Source organism: Mytilus californianus, unplaced genomic scaffold (assembly GCF_021869535.1).
Source record: "Mytilus californianus isolate M0D057914Y unplaced genomic scaffold, xbMytCali1.0.p SCAF_1, whole genome shotgun sequence".
In the NCBI taxonomy this organism is placed as follows: domain Eukaryota; kingdom Metazoa; phylum Mollusca; class Bivalvia; order Mytilida; family Mytilidae; genus Mytilus; species Mytilus californianus.
The window spans coordinates 60,495,280-60,512,332 of record NW_026262581.1 but is presented as its reverse complement, the minus strand read 5'-3'; the positions used below and the strand labels follow the sequence as shown (position 1 = coordinate 60,512,332).

The 17,053-nt window shown below is 31.2% G+C and overlaps 1 long non-coding RNA gene across 1 annotated transcript; it reads left to right on the top strand.

The window, feature by feature from the left end:
* The first annotated feature begins 350 nt into the window (after positions 1-350).
* On the top strand, positions 351-15,395 carry LOC127705328 (uncharacterized). Its single transcript, XR_007983835.1, has 6 exons — positions 351-525; positions 2,802-2,882; positions 4,626-4,709; positions 8,953-9,058; positions 12,064-12,126; positions 14,086-15,395. It is a non-coding gene; the product is annotated as an uncharacterized LOC127705328 (long non-coding RNA).
* Positions 15,396-17,053: the final 1,658 nt, after the last annotated feature.

Genomic DNA, 17,053 nt, shown 5'->3' with positions numbered 1-17,053 from the left:
TTACTGTGCGTATTGCTGTGTTTGTTTATTCCACACTGGCTAGAGGTATAGGGGAGAATTGAGATCACACAAAATATGTTAAGGCCGCCACATGCATGCATCTGTCCCGTCAGGAACCTCTAGCCTTTGTTAGTCTTGACATGTGTGTTTTTTAATTTTGATTCATTAATATGTTTCGGAGTTAAGTATAGCGTCCATATCGCTGAACTAGTATACATTATTGTTTAGGAGCCTTCAGAAGCCCGCCTCCGGGTGCGGAATTTTCTCGCTGCGTAAAAGACGAAACGGTGGCCTTGGGCTGTTTTCTGCTCTTCCATCGGGTTGTTGGCTCTTTGACATATTTCAAGGATGTTAAAACAGTTATCTCTTATAGCCATTATCCTTATGGCATTGATGGTTATAACGGCTACATATATTGGTCACAGTCGAGAAATGGCATCATCAAACGAGCCGATAAATCTGGAGGAAGTAGCAGTAGCTAGTCATATACTAGACCTTATGGTGTAGTAGGCGTAAAGGTTTATGGTTTGTATTTTTATTGTTAAAATACTCACAAAAAAGCTTTTCTTAAAGTAATTCAATTTGATCAATTTATTATTGTTTATTATATACAAAATATGTACAATATCGAAAATAAATCACCTTGAAATAAGATAAAAGCTCGGCAAGCCTCGCTTTTTATCCTGTTTTGAAAGCCCGTACAAATGAATTGAATAGTTTCCAACAATGCACCGCTTCCATTCTCATTTCTTTTTACAGAGTTTGTCTTCAGTGCCGTATGGAGACAGTAGAGTGCCTCCCCTTGCTTCATGTTTATGCTCTTATATAATATACAAGTTAATGAAGTGTGTGTCCAAGCGAGAACTTCTCTATGTTGATAACTTTAGGAATATTTATCTGAAACTCATATTTCACTATTTAGCCGTATTCTTCTATTAAGTCAGACGTCAAACGATAAAAATCGTGATTACAATCTATCAATAAGTGTCATGCCAAAAAAATTACTTGCATGTATAACGTCTTTCCACCAACAATACGGTAAGGTGGAAAAATGGTGGAATTAATTACGTTTGGAGTGTCAAAAATTCGTTGGAAGTACTTGATAAATTGCATGCTGACTTGCAGAAAAAAAAAATTCAAGAAAAAAGAGTGCTTATCGGACTGAGGCATGCTTCCGTTAGTGCTTGAGTAAATGGTATATGACAGACAGCGCTATTAACAGACAAAAAGTGGAAATGTTCATAGTTTTATTTTTTAACTGTTCCTTTTCGAGTTATTTAAATAATTCGTTATAAGAAATGAACCTTTCGTTATCTATATAGTCTGTTTGTTTGTTTGCAATTTGCTTTAATTTGCATTTGTCTGACTTTCACTTTGTTATTTTACTTTGTCGTCATCATAGTCTTACTAATTCAGTTTTTTTATAATGTAGTCTTATGTATTTCTAAATTAAGTACATTTTTTGTAGATATTGTTTTTTTTGCAAATAGGCAGTATAACAATGCGTAGTAACTTAATCTTTTAATATAAACGTATATCATGTTTGGCTTGTATTTCTTGTTTGCGTCAGTATCAAATATTTGTGTCAAGGCCCGTATGCACACACTCATCCAATCGTAGTGCTAATTTATCGTAGGACATTGAGAAAAATCCGTGCGTTCGGAACAAATCTTAGCTTAAGTAGCTTTATGCATACGGGCCCTGATCCTTGCGATTATATAAGCGATCGAGTCCTTTGATGATATTTACATTTTCATTTTTCACGGGTATAGGCTTAACGGTTAGATCTTTAAAACACAAGTTTGATCCCACCATATCTTCGTTTGACTATCTTGTATTACAAACATTGACAGTGGTTGTCTTTTGCTAAATCTGAATATATATATTATAATAATTGTCATTTAGTCTTAAAAACTTTGTGTTTTATGTATAAAAATGTTTCCTACCCTTCCTAAGTAATTCCATGACAGCACTTTCAATTAAAGCAACAAATCATTTTACTTCAATGAATATTTTCATTTTTTCTTAATTATGTCCCTATAGCTTTAAGTTTATCGGGCTATACGTGTAAAAGGATTATTTCTTTTACTGGTAAATTTGACTTATTTATCATAAATCATATGTTTTTTTTTATTTTCAATTAATTTTTTTATTTCTACCATCCTTCTCTCTACTTGATCTTGTTCCTTTTTTGACATCATTTGGGTTTTTTCTGAAATATATCTCAGCAGACAATTCAATCATACAGTATAATTGTGCATTTTCTTTTTGTTACACACATTTGAACATTTATTTGTTTTTTGCTGATGTATGTTTGTTTGTGCGTCTCTCTGTGATGAGTGTTCTTGCGTGTGTTTGTGCTGTATTTCTGTCACGTAGTGTTGTCATTTTAGCGATGTTTTTAACATTGTCATATAAGCGGGAGGTTTGGCTAGCCATAAAACCATATTCAACCCACCATTTTTTTCTTAAAATGTCATGTAACAATTCAGGAATATGGCAGTTGTTATCAAATAGTTCGTTTCTATGTACGCTGGCGTTTGTTTTTGTTGCACTTCAGTGTTCCTGATGTTCCTTTGTTTTCCTCTTATAGTTGATGTGTTTCCCTCGGTTTTAGTTTGTAACCCGAATTTGTTTTCTCTCAATCGATTTATGACTTTTGAACACCGGTATGCTACTGTTGCCTTTGTTTATATTACTTGTTTATTAATAGACTAAGTAACTGAGACGACCTTTGTAATTTGGGTCCGATGTATATCGCCATAAAATATGTTTAAACTATTTTTTTTCCATTTTATCAGATGGAGGAAATGTTTTCCCGACTGAACATGTGTGCACTACCGAATGCTTATCGAGTGTCATTTTTCAAACAACAACTCAAGGTGAGTCAGAAGGTACTAGTAGCTTAAAGAATCATGAAACGCCCTTTTGATAAATCATTCTTTTCAACGATTTTTTCGTTCAATTTTTAGTTGTATGTAATCTATCGTAAGTTTATCCTTCTGAAAATGTTAGTGAAGCACTTCCTATTTAACATATGCTATAAAATATATCCGTGTATATTTTGCTTAAAGATACACAATTAGCTCTCAAATTTATATTCACCGACATGACATAATTTTTTTTATATTTTATTAAAAACATACTAAATCGTATATTTAAATGTCACAGATACAATTAACAATGCATGGACTCGTTACAATATATCGGCAATTCGTATAAAAAAAGATGTGGTATGATTGCAAATGAGACAACTCTCAGCAATAGACCAAATCACACAGACATTTAAAACAACTATAGGTCACCGTATGGCTTTCAACAATGAGAATAACCCATACCGGATATCGTGCCTATTTTAAACTAGACGTTATCTAGTTATCCATCCAGATGACCTTCGAAGAATGCCGAAGATCATATATCCCGATATATAAACATACATAAATATAAATAGACAGATAAGCACATGTAATCGTATAGAACAATTTTTCAAGGTCTATTTAATTTCTTATTATACATTTCAAAAAATGTAAATCACCGTTTTACCTTTTTAAGAATATTTTGTTTGTGTGCCGCTCAGTCAATGAAATGGTTATTCATGGACATTTTTTTTCTTTTAATAAAATGAACACTCTTACTACATGCTAAACACATGAGCAGCCCATCTTTTCTAACGTTCAAATTAAAGATTGCATGGATACGGATTCAAAACATGGAGATTGAATTATTGACTGCAAGCTAAAAATACATCGGTAAAGGGTTGTTTTTAGCTTATTTTGACGAAATTGAATCAAAATTAACTGCTTAAAGAGAAAAATTATTTCTGTATTCCGCTTTTATAAATGTTTGAAACCAAAAAACAAAAAAAAATCAATTTTTTTTCTTCTTAGTAGCTAATGCTCTTCTAAAGTCGTCTTCAACTAAAATAAATAAATTAACATCTAAAAGAGCATATCGAGTTTCAGGCTCAACCACTTTTGAATTAGATATTCTCCCATTCCGAGCAATATACTCGTTTCATAAATCCTGTTCTTTTATACAGTTACAAATCTTAATTAATACTAAAAATCTGACGTGTATAGAAATAAATTGATTTAATTTTATTGCCTCGCAGCTCGATAAAAGTTAGGAGTTTCAATAGAAAACATATGATTAAAGTAACATGAAATTAAATTCGTAATCTTATTTTAGGAGACGTTTCATTTTTTTTTCCAACAGGGTTGTCACCTGAAACAGATAATGACCAAGGATGTTATATCTTTCATTTTTTAATTTTTTATTTTTCTTCCCCATCTGTATCTATTTTCCAACGATAATCCATTTACTTATTTTTTGTTATTTCAACCACCCTTTTCTCTACTTTTTTTTTTCTTTTTCGACGTCATTTGTCTTTTTTTTCTGAAATATACTTCAGTAGACAATCCATCATTCAGTATAATTGTGCATTTTCTTTTTGTTTATACATACATTTGTACGTTTATTTATTGTTTTCGCTGATGCATGTTTATAAAGCTTGTTTATTACTAGACTAAGTAACTGAAGACGATCGTTGAAATTTGGAACAACTTGGGTAAGATGCTTTTGTGTATTTCGCAATAAAATTTGTTTAAACTAATTTCTTTTATCAGATGAAGAAAATGTTTCCCCGACTGATCATGTGCGCACTACCGAAGGCTTATCGGGTGTAATGACAATTTTCCAAACAATTCAAGGTAAGTCAGAACGTAGCTTAAAGAATCATGAAATATTCGTTTGGCAAATTCGTTCCAACGAATATGTATTCAATGTTTTGTAGTATGTCTTCCTATTATACGTTTATCCTCCTGAAAATGTTATATTAGAACTCCCTATTTAACATATGTTCATATATCTTTCCACTTATGTGTATACTAGCATTTTGCTTAATGAGGCATGTTTCAGCTGTCAGCATAATAATTAACCAATTTGACCAAAATTCTTGTATTGTTTTTATAGCATACTAAATCGTTTATCCTAATTGCAAAACTTACAAAACATGCAATTAACAATGCATGGACTCGTTATAATGTATCTGTAATTCGTGCGTATTTTTGATAAGACATCCTCAAATTATCCATTGAGATGACCTCCGAAGAATGTCAAGGCTCATATAACCCGATATATACAAAGATAAACATAAATACAGATAACCACGTGCGATCTCATAATGACAATTTTTCTATGTTTTATATTATGTTTTCCGTTGAAAATATATGTAAAAAGTAAAATCACGAAAAAAGCGAACTCCGAGGAAAATTCAAAACGGAAAGTCCCTAATTGAATGGCAAAATCAAAAGCTCAAACACATCAAACAAATGGATAACAACTGTCATATTCCTGACTTGGAACAGACATTTTCTTATGTGGAAAATGGTGGATTTAGCCTGGTTTTATAGCTAGCTAAACCTCTCACTTGTATGACAGTCCCATACAATACCATTATATTGAGAATGATGTGTGAACAAATCAAACAGACACAATAGGTAAAAATTTCAAAATAGGGGTACAATAATCAACATTGTGTTATAATTTTTATTCACTATAAAAACAAACAAATATGTAACAAAGAAACGCTAAAAGGCATATAGACAAAGCACATAAGCAACAATGAAATACAAGAACAAAAATGTACCATAGCACAATAACACAATGACGGGATGTATAAGTACCGAGTCACGTCAAATGAGTATCACCAAAAATAGACTAAACAGTCAAAGTAATATTAAAAAAAGACAAATAAAAGAATACTATAATACGTTATTAAATCATCGTTTAACCTGTATAAGACTGATTGTTTGTGGGCCAGACCAGTCAACAAAATTGTTATTCCTGATGGCTCCCTTGTTTCGCGTATCAATGTTGACTTTTTTCTTTTGAAGAAATGAGCACGCTTTCTACATGCCAAATGCATGCACAGCCCGTTTCCACTAAAGTTTTGTGTATTTCGCAATCAAATGCAGTGGTTTTAAACGTTTTAATAGGCGCCATCCTTCACCCTAACTTGAAACAATAGTGTAACATCACAACATAGAAAGACACACTATAAAATATCAATTGAAATGGCTTAACTCAAAAGACATATTAACAAATACAAGTGAACATACACTGGTCGAATAAATTTGATCTATGACACAATGTAAATACAAAATTAATTTTGTATCTTGCCATTACTCCCATGACTTGGAAAATGCCATATCATATATAAATTGGACCCAAAAGTTCGGCACAGATACTATATCGTTTTGAATCTATGTATGTAGAGCGAAAGAGCTTCATTCAAAATATGAAGGCACGATCAACGCCTTTGGAACTCTAAAAAAAAATCTAAAAAGGCATTCTATCCTTAAATAATATACTTTACGTTTATAGGGTTATACATGTACAACAATATGAAAGGATTATTTCTTTTACTAGTGCTAAATGCATGCACAGCCCGTCTCCACTAAAGTTCAAATTAAAAGGTTGCATGAATTCGGATTCCAATGAGGTTGAATCATTCACCTGCAGGAAAATAACACATCTGCGATATTGTTTTTGTTTTGTTTGCTTAATTTTACGACTTTGAATCAAACTGACTGCTTACCAGGAAATATTCAGCTGTTATTAATGTTTAAAAAAATCTTTATTTAAAGACGTTATTAACCAAAACAAATATTAGTTTACATCTAAATAAAGCATACCGAGTTTGAAACTCAACCACTTTTGAGTTAAATATTATTATCTTCCGAGGTATACACTTGTTCCTTAAATCCAGTTGGCTTAATCAACCATAAAAAGTAAACCAGAAAGAACTCAATCATGCTCGATGACTATGTTAACTATGCGCACAAAACTATGCGGTAAAGAAAATATCCAAATATGTTTAGCACCAGCCGTGGGACAAACTTCATGAATATTTAAAATTAAATGAAACAATACATTTAAAATATCATCGAAATGTTCTTGTCGCCTGTGCGACTTCACTTTTTCTACGTCACTGCATTACTGTGGATTCATTTATTTTCGTTGGTATCAATTTTCGTGGATAGAGAAAAAAAGACGTTTCGTGGTATACGTAAATTCGTGGATCGCTGATCGCTGTGACCCACGAAACCCACGAAAATTGGTATACCACGAATAAAAATGAATCAACAGTATAAATCAGTTACAAATCCTTATCAGTACTGTAAATATGACTTGTATCGAAATATATTGATTTATTGCTTAGCAGCTAGATAAGAAGTTAGGAGTTTCAATAGGTAGCATATGATTAAAGAACAAGAAAATCAAATGCTTTAACTTTCTTTTCGGGGACGGTTCAGTTCCTTGTCCAGAAAGGGTTTCACCTTAAACAAATGATGACCAAGGATGTTATAGAAAGTTTTTTCTTTCATTCTTGATTTTTTTTTAACTTGATCTATTTTCTGACGATAGATTTTAGAAGATGTGGTATGAGTGCCAATGAGACATCTCTCCGTCCAAGTCAAAATTTGTAAAAGTAAACCATTATAGGTCAAAGTATGGCCTTCAACTCGGAGCCTTGGCTAACACCGAACAGCAAGCTATAAAGGACCCCCAAAAATGACTAGTGTAAAACCATTCAAACAGGAAAACCAATGGTCTAATCTATATAAAAAACGAGAAACGAGAAACACTTATGAGCCTCTTCAACAAACGACAACCACTGAACATCAGGTTCCTGGCTTAGGACAGGGGCAATCAAATGCAGTGGGTTTAAACGTTTTAATAGGCGCCAACCTTCACCCTAACTTGAAACAATAGTGTAACATCACAACATAGAAAGACACACTATAAAATACAATTGAAATGGCTCACCTCAAAAGACATATTAACAAATACAAGTGAACATACACTGAACGAATAAATTTGATCTATGACACAATGTAAATAGAAAATTAATTTTGTATCTTGCCATTACTCCCATGACTTGGAAAATGCCATATCATATATAAATTGGACCCAAAAGTTCGGCACAGATACTATATCGTTTTTAAATCTAAGATTCTATCCTAGTTTGTCCATCAATAAATAGGCCTGGTATCTTTGATGAGTAGTTTTTCACTTTAAATCTTTATATACACAATGTCGCGAATCTGACAGAAAGAGTTTTATCAAAATGTTCATGCATGCAGATCATGATAATTTTGAATACTAAAACATAACTAAGAATTAAAAATAGCTTAACCTTGGAAACAAACCAGGTAGGTCAACATCAAATGTAATATTGTGCGGTAATTTTTATAGAAATATATCTGTAAAAATATGATTAAGATGGCATGTTGAATTACTTCGCCTGTATCAAGTCAGGAATATGACAGATGTTTTCCATTCGTTAGATGTGTTTGAGCTTTTGATTTTGCCATTTTATAAAGGACTTTCCGTTTTGAATTTCCTTTGGGGTTCGGTATTTTTGTTATTTTAGACTCCATAATCCCTTTTGTGATTGTCAAAAATATATATACAGCATATTCGCAGTTATGAAAAATGGACTCGTATTGTTAATATTCCGTGTAATTAAAACAAATTTGACCTCCCTCCACCCTCCAAAAAAAAAAATGAAAATATAAGAAAAACAAGAAAGCGTTACATAGAAATCTAGCTTACTGAAATTACTATTTTGACTAAACCATGTTCCCATAGGATAATTTTGGCTCATAGTATAAACTCTTGTAAACAAAACTATTATACATTGATACAAACAGAAAAGAAGATACTAAGGGCCAATCAAAACCCAAATTTCGAATAAAATTTTATAACAATCTTCAACAGAAAACATAGAAACACACAAACAACTTTTTATAACTTCACAGAAACCGAAAGATTAAGAAACACAAATATTACCAAACTGATCTGGATGTGGACTCAGAGGCATCGGAAAGTAAAAAAAGTTAAATGACTTCCAAAATAGCTTAAATTAATGTTTTTTGTTTGTTTTAGATGACAAGAAATCAATTTTGGCAATAGCATTAGTTATAGTTTTACTAGTCTTCAGTATTGTGGTCATTGGATTAATGTATAGCAAAGTCAAATCGAACAATACAAGGTAAGAAATGGGAATACTGAACTACGAGCAAAATATTCACTGAAAATTTAATGAAAACAATGGTGATTCACGAATGATTAACGACAGTACAGCCAGGATTCTATTTCCTCAAAATTATCTTCCCATTACGCCACCTAATGTTTTTCAATCGCGAAAATGGAGTTTATTGTAGGGATGACGCGATATCACTTTAGTTCTCTTAATTAAAAAAAAAACAGACAAATGTATCCACCTGGCATCATTATGATCATTATGATCCTTATTTCGTGTTCTGTTTTGTGTACTTTTTATCTGTTTGTTATTTTTTAGCCATGGCGTTGTCAGTATTTTTTTCCACTTATGAGTTTGAACGTCCGTTTGGTATCTATCACCTCTCTTTTACATGCCAGTTGTTTTTAAATAGACAAATGTATCTACTGGCTATAGGTATCATATAATGTCCTTTCAGGTCCTTTGTAAATTTTTAACTATTGTCTGATTGGTTGTCAGGGGTAATTTTGAAAAGTTCAAAAACAATATTAATAAAAGAAAATCGATTTAAATATTTCGTCGAAGGACCGACTGAAAATATCAGAGTTTGAAGACTAATAACCCTAGATAACACATACAATTTTTTAAAAGCTTAATCATGAATAAAAAAGATCCATAGGTAAAGTCTATTGTCAAGGAATTTTATTAAAAATTTAAGGGGGTATTAGTGAACTACTTTTCCCCTTTTTTAGGAATAAAAGATTGAAATGCTTAAATTTTAATTAAAAATGGATTAACGAAAATTAAAAAAAAATAATAACAAGTCAATAAAACACCTAAAGTTTAAACGTTTTTAGTGTAACGAAGCTTTTTTATTTTGTTATTCAAACACACAAAATCTGTTGTTATGAGAAAGGTATTTGTCCTGACCCATATATTATATTGTTATTATATTAAAGGGGCATATCAGCTGTCAAATTCATGTTCACCGATTTGACTCAAATTTTCATATTTGATTTATAACATACTAAAACGTATATCCAAATTATAAAAAAGTCTAAAATAAACAATTTACAATTCATGGGCGCGATAATATGTATCAACATTTCGTGTGTATTTTAGTCTAGACGTTATCTAATAAACTATCGAAGTGACCTCCGAAAACTTCCGACGGTCATATAACCCGATATAAACATAAAAATATTCAAGGTCTGTTTGATTTCATAATATATGTTATAAATACAGGTTAATCATCGTTTTTAACTGTATAAGAATGCGTTTTTATGGATCGAATCAGTCAATCAAATGGTTTACCCTGGTTTCACTTTCAAATATTGACATTCTTTTCCTTTTAATATCTGAACACGCCTTATACATGCCTAACCAATCTCTAGCTTAGGGGTTAAATTGAAGGTCACATGAATACGGATTCAACGAGGTCAAATTATTCACTTACAAGTGAATAATTCATCATCGATGTTTCTTAGCTTATTTTGACAAAATTGAACCAAACTTGCTGCTAAAAGCGAATTATTATTTCACTATTTTACTTTTATTAATTAACGAACAAAAAAAAACATATTTTATTTGTTTATATATATATCGCAGCTAATGCCCATTTAACATGTAGCCGAAATATATATAAGAATAATAGAATCTTGATTATGTATCAAATATTGCTTTATACGTTTTCAAGACAAAACAGTCAACATAAACACGCCTGAACGTAAACAAATGTAGCCGACTTCCTCTTTTCGATAAGAATATTGCCCCTTTTAATGATCCCCCCGAACAAAAAAAAACTGTTGTCTTTGGCAGATATGAAAATTAATGCTTTAAAAACATCAGTCTTTCATCTTCCTGTGGATTGTTCTCATGCTTATGCATATTAATGATCCAAATGTATTTGCACCTTCAATAATCTAATGTTTTGTAAATTTTATTTTTAACTTAATAGTTTAAAATATCTAGAGTACTATACTTTTAGTATAAACACGTATGTTAGATGCAAAAAAAAAAATCCTAAATCAAGCACCTTCATTAAACTATTAAGGCTATGGAAAAAGTAAACAATTTAAATATACCAACTTGACCATTATTACCTTTTCTGATACACTTTTCTTTTGGATATTTCCAACTGGATATCAGGCTGAGTACAAATTCTTTTAACGGGCACTAGCTGTCAAATTCATGTTCACCGTTTCGACTCAAATTCTCATATTTGACTTATAACATACTAAAACGTATATCCAAATAAAAAAAAGTCTCAAATAAACAATTAACGATGCATAAACTCGAAATTATGTTTCAGCATTTAATGTGTATTTTAGTCTAGACGCCATCTAGCTGACCTTTTGAAGTCTACCGTTGGTATACACAATCGTTGTAAAGTAAACATAGATATAAATAGATAGCGAACTCGTGCAAATGGATTTTTCTAGGTCTGTTTGATTTCATATTATAGGTTAAAACAATATGTAAATAATCGATTTTACCTGTATAAGAATGAGTTTTTGTAGATCGAATCAGTCAATCAAATGGTTTACCCTTGTTTCACTTTCAATGTTGACATTCTTTTCCTTTTACTAGCTGAACACGAATAGTTCATGCGTAACCCATCTCTAGCTAAAAGGTTCAATTGAAGTTCACATGAATACGGATTTAATGATGTCGAATTATTCACTTGCAAGTGAATAATTAATTAGCAATGTTTCTTTGCTTATTTTATTTTTTTATTTCACTATTTCACTTTCATTAATGATTGAACAAAAACAAATCATATTTAATTTTTTTTCTATATCTCGTAGCTACTGCCCCTTTAACGTTTACCATCTTACATGCATCGAGTAAACTAGAAAACTGACATGTCAGCTGATGCATCTATTGGAGGTTGTTAGATGAGAAACAGAGGAAGCATACAATTCGTGTTTATATGGTGTCAATTTTCATTAATTTTGATTTAATTCAAAATGAGTTCTCAATAAATATAAAGTGTTGTTAAAATCAAAGCAAATAATATTTTGGTGTAAATTTAGAATAGAGAATGGAAACAGGGAATATGACCAAGAGAAAACTAATCGACCAAAGCGCATCTTTAGGTAAGTGGTGGTAAATCGTATTTTTTTAAAACAGGTACTCATTTTTAAATAGCAAGTTATACATGCATATTGAATTGCATTGAAATTCTAGTAAAATCACAAGCTTTTAAAAAGAAAAACATTGAGGATCAATTTGGAATGCAGTATATCAAATCATCATTTTTTGTTAAAAACCTTAGTATATGTTTAATCAGTTGGAATTGCAAACAATTTCAACCCTATGCCAGCATAAATAACTGTTTTAGTATGGTGGATATTATTAAACCTGAATGTTTTAGCTAAAATGTGCTATCAAAATTACAAGTGAACAGATTATTCCGGCTAAATAAAGGCAACAGTAGTATACCGCTGTTCGAAACTCATAAATCGATAGAGATAAAAACAAATCCGGGTTACAAACTAAAACTGAGGGAAACTCATCAAATATAGGAGGAGAACAACGACACAACACAAACACAACATTAATAATGTAACACACACAGAAACGAACTATAATATAACAATGGCCATTTTCCTGACTTGGTACAGGACATTTTAAGAAAAAAATGGTGGGTTGAACCTGGTTTTGTGGCATGCCAAACCTCCCGCTTTAATGGCAACGTCAAACACAACACCAAGACGACAACATCACATGACAGGACCAAAATACAAATAAATGGGAGAACATATAGGACAAAGAAACACACGAATAATAGCTAACAAAAGGTACTAGGCTTAAAATTCAATACGCCAGACGTGCGTCTCGTCCACACAAGACCATCCAGTGACGCTCAGATGAAAAAAAGCTTGAAAGCCAAAACAAGTACAAAGCCGAAGAGCACCGAGGACCAAAACTTCCAAAAAGTTGCGCCTAACACGGCCAGGGTTTTCTGCCTGGGACAAGAACATCCTTATTATTTAGAATAATTTATAATTTTGCAAACAGTAAATTTTATAAAATGACTATATAATAGATATACATGATAAAACCGAAGTGAGGACTAACTACAGAATAAAAACGGATACATTACATAAAAAAACTCAATCCAACATATAAAAATACACAGCCGAGTTAGCCAAAGCATCAACGCACAAAGTGACGTCGCATTTGAAATTCTAAAATGGGCTATACAGTCTGCGCTGAAATGTCCCTAGAAAATAAAAAACAATTTGCCAGAATGTCCTGCGCCTAATGAAATACCTTATTTCACCTATATATCATTTTTTGTTGACATCCTAGCATAAAGAGACATTTCTCAAACTAATTGATTGATTTAACAATAACTAAGTTTGCACAATACCTAATTCACTGCAAATTTAACACCAGGAATCTGCAAATGCATCTTATACATTGTACCTGCATATTAATTCTTAGGAAAATGGTAACAAATAATACATTTCTCATCGTGAATTTAAACAAAATTTTGTTACCAATAATCTTTTGTGTTTGATACCTGGAAACATTTTTCAATGGTATATTAAAAGTATATATCGATGTCTGTTGAAATCCTATATCACATCTAATGACGTTTTTATAATTTATGATTTTGTTAGGAAACTCAAGAAAGCTTGTTTTTACTACATATTTGATTTTTTGCACACCTGGACTCAATTTTGGAATAACTTTCTATATCCACATATCAATGTTCATTGAAATCTCTGAACAGAAAGACTTTTTTTTCAAAAAAAAAAATTTTTTATGGAAATTTTTACACCCAACATACCACAAAACCTTTTGGCAGTATCAGAATACATATGTCAATTTCATATTAAAATAATAATATTATAGCTTAAAGTTTGTCTTTCTTTTCAAAGTCTGAGAAAGTTTTATCATAATTAACAAAAACGAAAGGAACAACATGGTTGAGACAATCTTGACTTATCGTACAACATAAAAAGGCTCACGGACGGACACGCAGACATAGTGATTATGATAGGGCATGACATGTTAACGTAAACAAGTAGTTCTTATACTTGTAGGCCAAAAATTGATGTTACTCGAGATCGGCGTGAAAGAAACCAGCATGACGACCAAAGAATAGAAAGGCAGGTTTGGATGACAAGAGATAGAATTCGTGGTGACCTTCAAATTTACTTCCTTGACTTCTAAATTGTTCTAAGGTTCATCAGAATGATTTGACAAAACGACTGATTATTTTAACCTCAAAATTAAATCTGAATACAACCAAACCCATGTACATATAGAAGAGTTTTAGTGGAAGACAGTAACTAGATTAATATAATAATATTTGAAAATATAATAAAAACTTTAGTAATAAAATGTTTACATATATCATAACAAAAAATGTAGGTATGTACAAAAAGGACATGGCTAAACAAAATCACGTGAAACGAATAAACGGATAGAATGAGTAATTGGAAACATACACAAATCCATATCCATAAAGTTTGAAGCTGGAATAACAACAATATTACTGGAATACATTTTAACTGTTTTCACGATACATAAACAATGCATTATGATTCAGATTGATTTTGTTACAGATTGATGAATGCTGGTTTTTAAAATGTCCGCTAGTTATTATCATGTGCTAATTTAAGAAAAAAAGAAAAGCACTATTCTGCACTTGGACACATGTATGACAGTAATAATTTGACAAACATGTCGTATCTTTGGTAAAATTTTAAATAGAAAAGATAAAATTTTCAAAAGTTTGCAGGGAAGGTAATTTGTTTAAACTAGATTCCTAAATGCATTAATGTTCTTAAATGACAAATTAAAAAAATAATATTGCTTTAACTAAATATTACACAAAATTTAAAGTTTTAACGCACATTTTTATTTTATAAAAGAAAGCATTAATTGACAGATGATAAATCGTCACCTTCTTTCAGTAAACTGAATATTTCATATCTAAAATTAACCATTTTGATAAATGTAGTTTTCACCATTAAATGATATGGATGCTTACAATTGTTTTTCTTAAAATAAAGTATTTAAACAATTTCTTTAGTAGCATTATAACATTGTTTGATTTCATTTAATATACCAGCTTCCTGTGTATCTTTCAGGTAGAAAAAAACTAAGTTATATGACTCAATCCTATTCAAATGCAACCAACAAATTATCTCAAACAAAATCAATTTTGCCTCGAGTTTAGTTTGCCCATATTATTTGCTTTTTTTTCTAAATATTGATACTTTTGTAGTGATGTATTAATCAAATAATTTCTACATTCTTTGAGTAGCCTTAATTGTTTTTGTGTTGTTTTTTCTCTCACTTATCTGTTAAAGTTATATAATACTTCAAATTAAAAAAAAACAGTTGATTGTGTTTTATTTGATTGAATCGCTAAGTTTTATAATAAGACACGTGTACATCGACTTTCTTTTGAACCAAATATTTTTTTTCTATCAAAGTCTTCAGAAATGTACTGCTATTGAGATATTGCCTTCCCGTATTCTAATTCGCCTATAGCTTTTTCGTTAGCAGTGATCTCAACTACGGCAACTCTCGTTAGTTTTTTGGCAACCGCGAAAAGGTATAAACAAACATGGAAGTTAGATAATTCTAATTAATTACTATACCATATGTAAAAATATTGTTTGTGGTGAACCGAATGGGTCGGAAAGAACCCCGATTTTTTCCAAGAGTAGGGAGTGATGCCTAAATAGCAAAAAAAAAAAACAACAAAAAAACAAAAAAACAAACGGTAAAAAAATTAAAAACAGAGGTCATAAACGAAAACAGACATATCATTAAAAATAAACAGACAACAGAGATCAAGTACGAAACGAATATAAATTAAAAAAAAACAGACGTTGAAAAATTAAAAACAGAGGTCACAAAAACGAAAACAGATGTAATACAAGAACTAAAATGTGCAACACGCTAGTGGTCACGCCGATGGTATCAGGTCATTCCAACCCCAAACCAACCTTGCCATTTGGATTCAACATTTGCATTATACTATCAGAATTACAAAAAGGCCAGACATATCTCTGTGTCAACATTTTATTTTTACTGTGTAAAGTGGTTAAATTTTTTTTAAAGAAAGCATTATATTTCGAAACAAATGTATTCCTTTTGGTGCTTCGAATGGTGTGGGTTTTATAAAAAAAAAATTACAGGAAAATACCGGACTTATCTAGTGTTGTATATGTATTTATTGGCCATGGATTTTAATTCCCTGTTTCTTGTCTTTCTCTCTCTTTTTTTAGCCTTTAACATTTATATGTCTAGGAAGCACAATAAAGCGATCCTATATTTTGGCCCATTAACATAAAGATTAAGAGAACTATTTCCAATTTGCAAATAATGATTGAAAATACATAAGTTCAAGAAACATAGTAAAGTACTTAAATTTTTTGGTAGGCCTCACAGTTACAACATATGATGCTCCTTTTTCACAAAAACATAGAAAACTGCTGAATTTATGCAGTTTCCTTCCATATTCCTTTGTGGAAACATCATGTACAGCCAATAAACAACAAAATAAGTTGACGGAAGCTTTATTACAGCTATTGACATAATACCATTAAGTTGTTTTTGGTGTGCATGTCGTTTTCCAATACAAAACATACCTAAAATTTAATGTCAAACAAGGAAACTCAAGAAAAGTAACAAAATATATCAATCTGATCATTATGAAAAAGGGAGGTGTGGTATGATTGCCAATGAAACATTTATCCACCAAAGTTCAAATGAAATGGATGTAAGCAATTATAGGCAACCGTTCGGCCTTCAGCAATGAGAAAAACCCAAACCGTATAGTTGCCTATAAAAGGGTCCGACATGAAAAATATGATACATTGTGTTTCCATGGAAACACGTTTAACTTGATTTTTTTGTATGTTCTAAACACCTTTTACCTCTAGTATACTAGCAGTTTGTACAAATTTAAGAACATGTTTGACAAAAGGTCAGGTAACAGGTATTTTTACTTTTTGATATGCACTAATATTTGGGACAAATAAGGGCCTTATT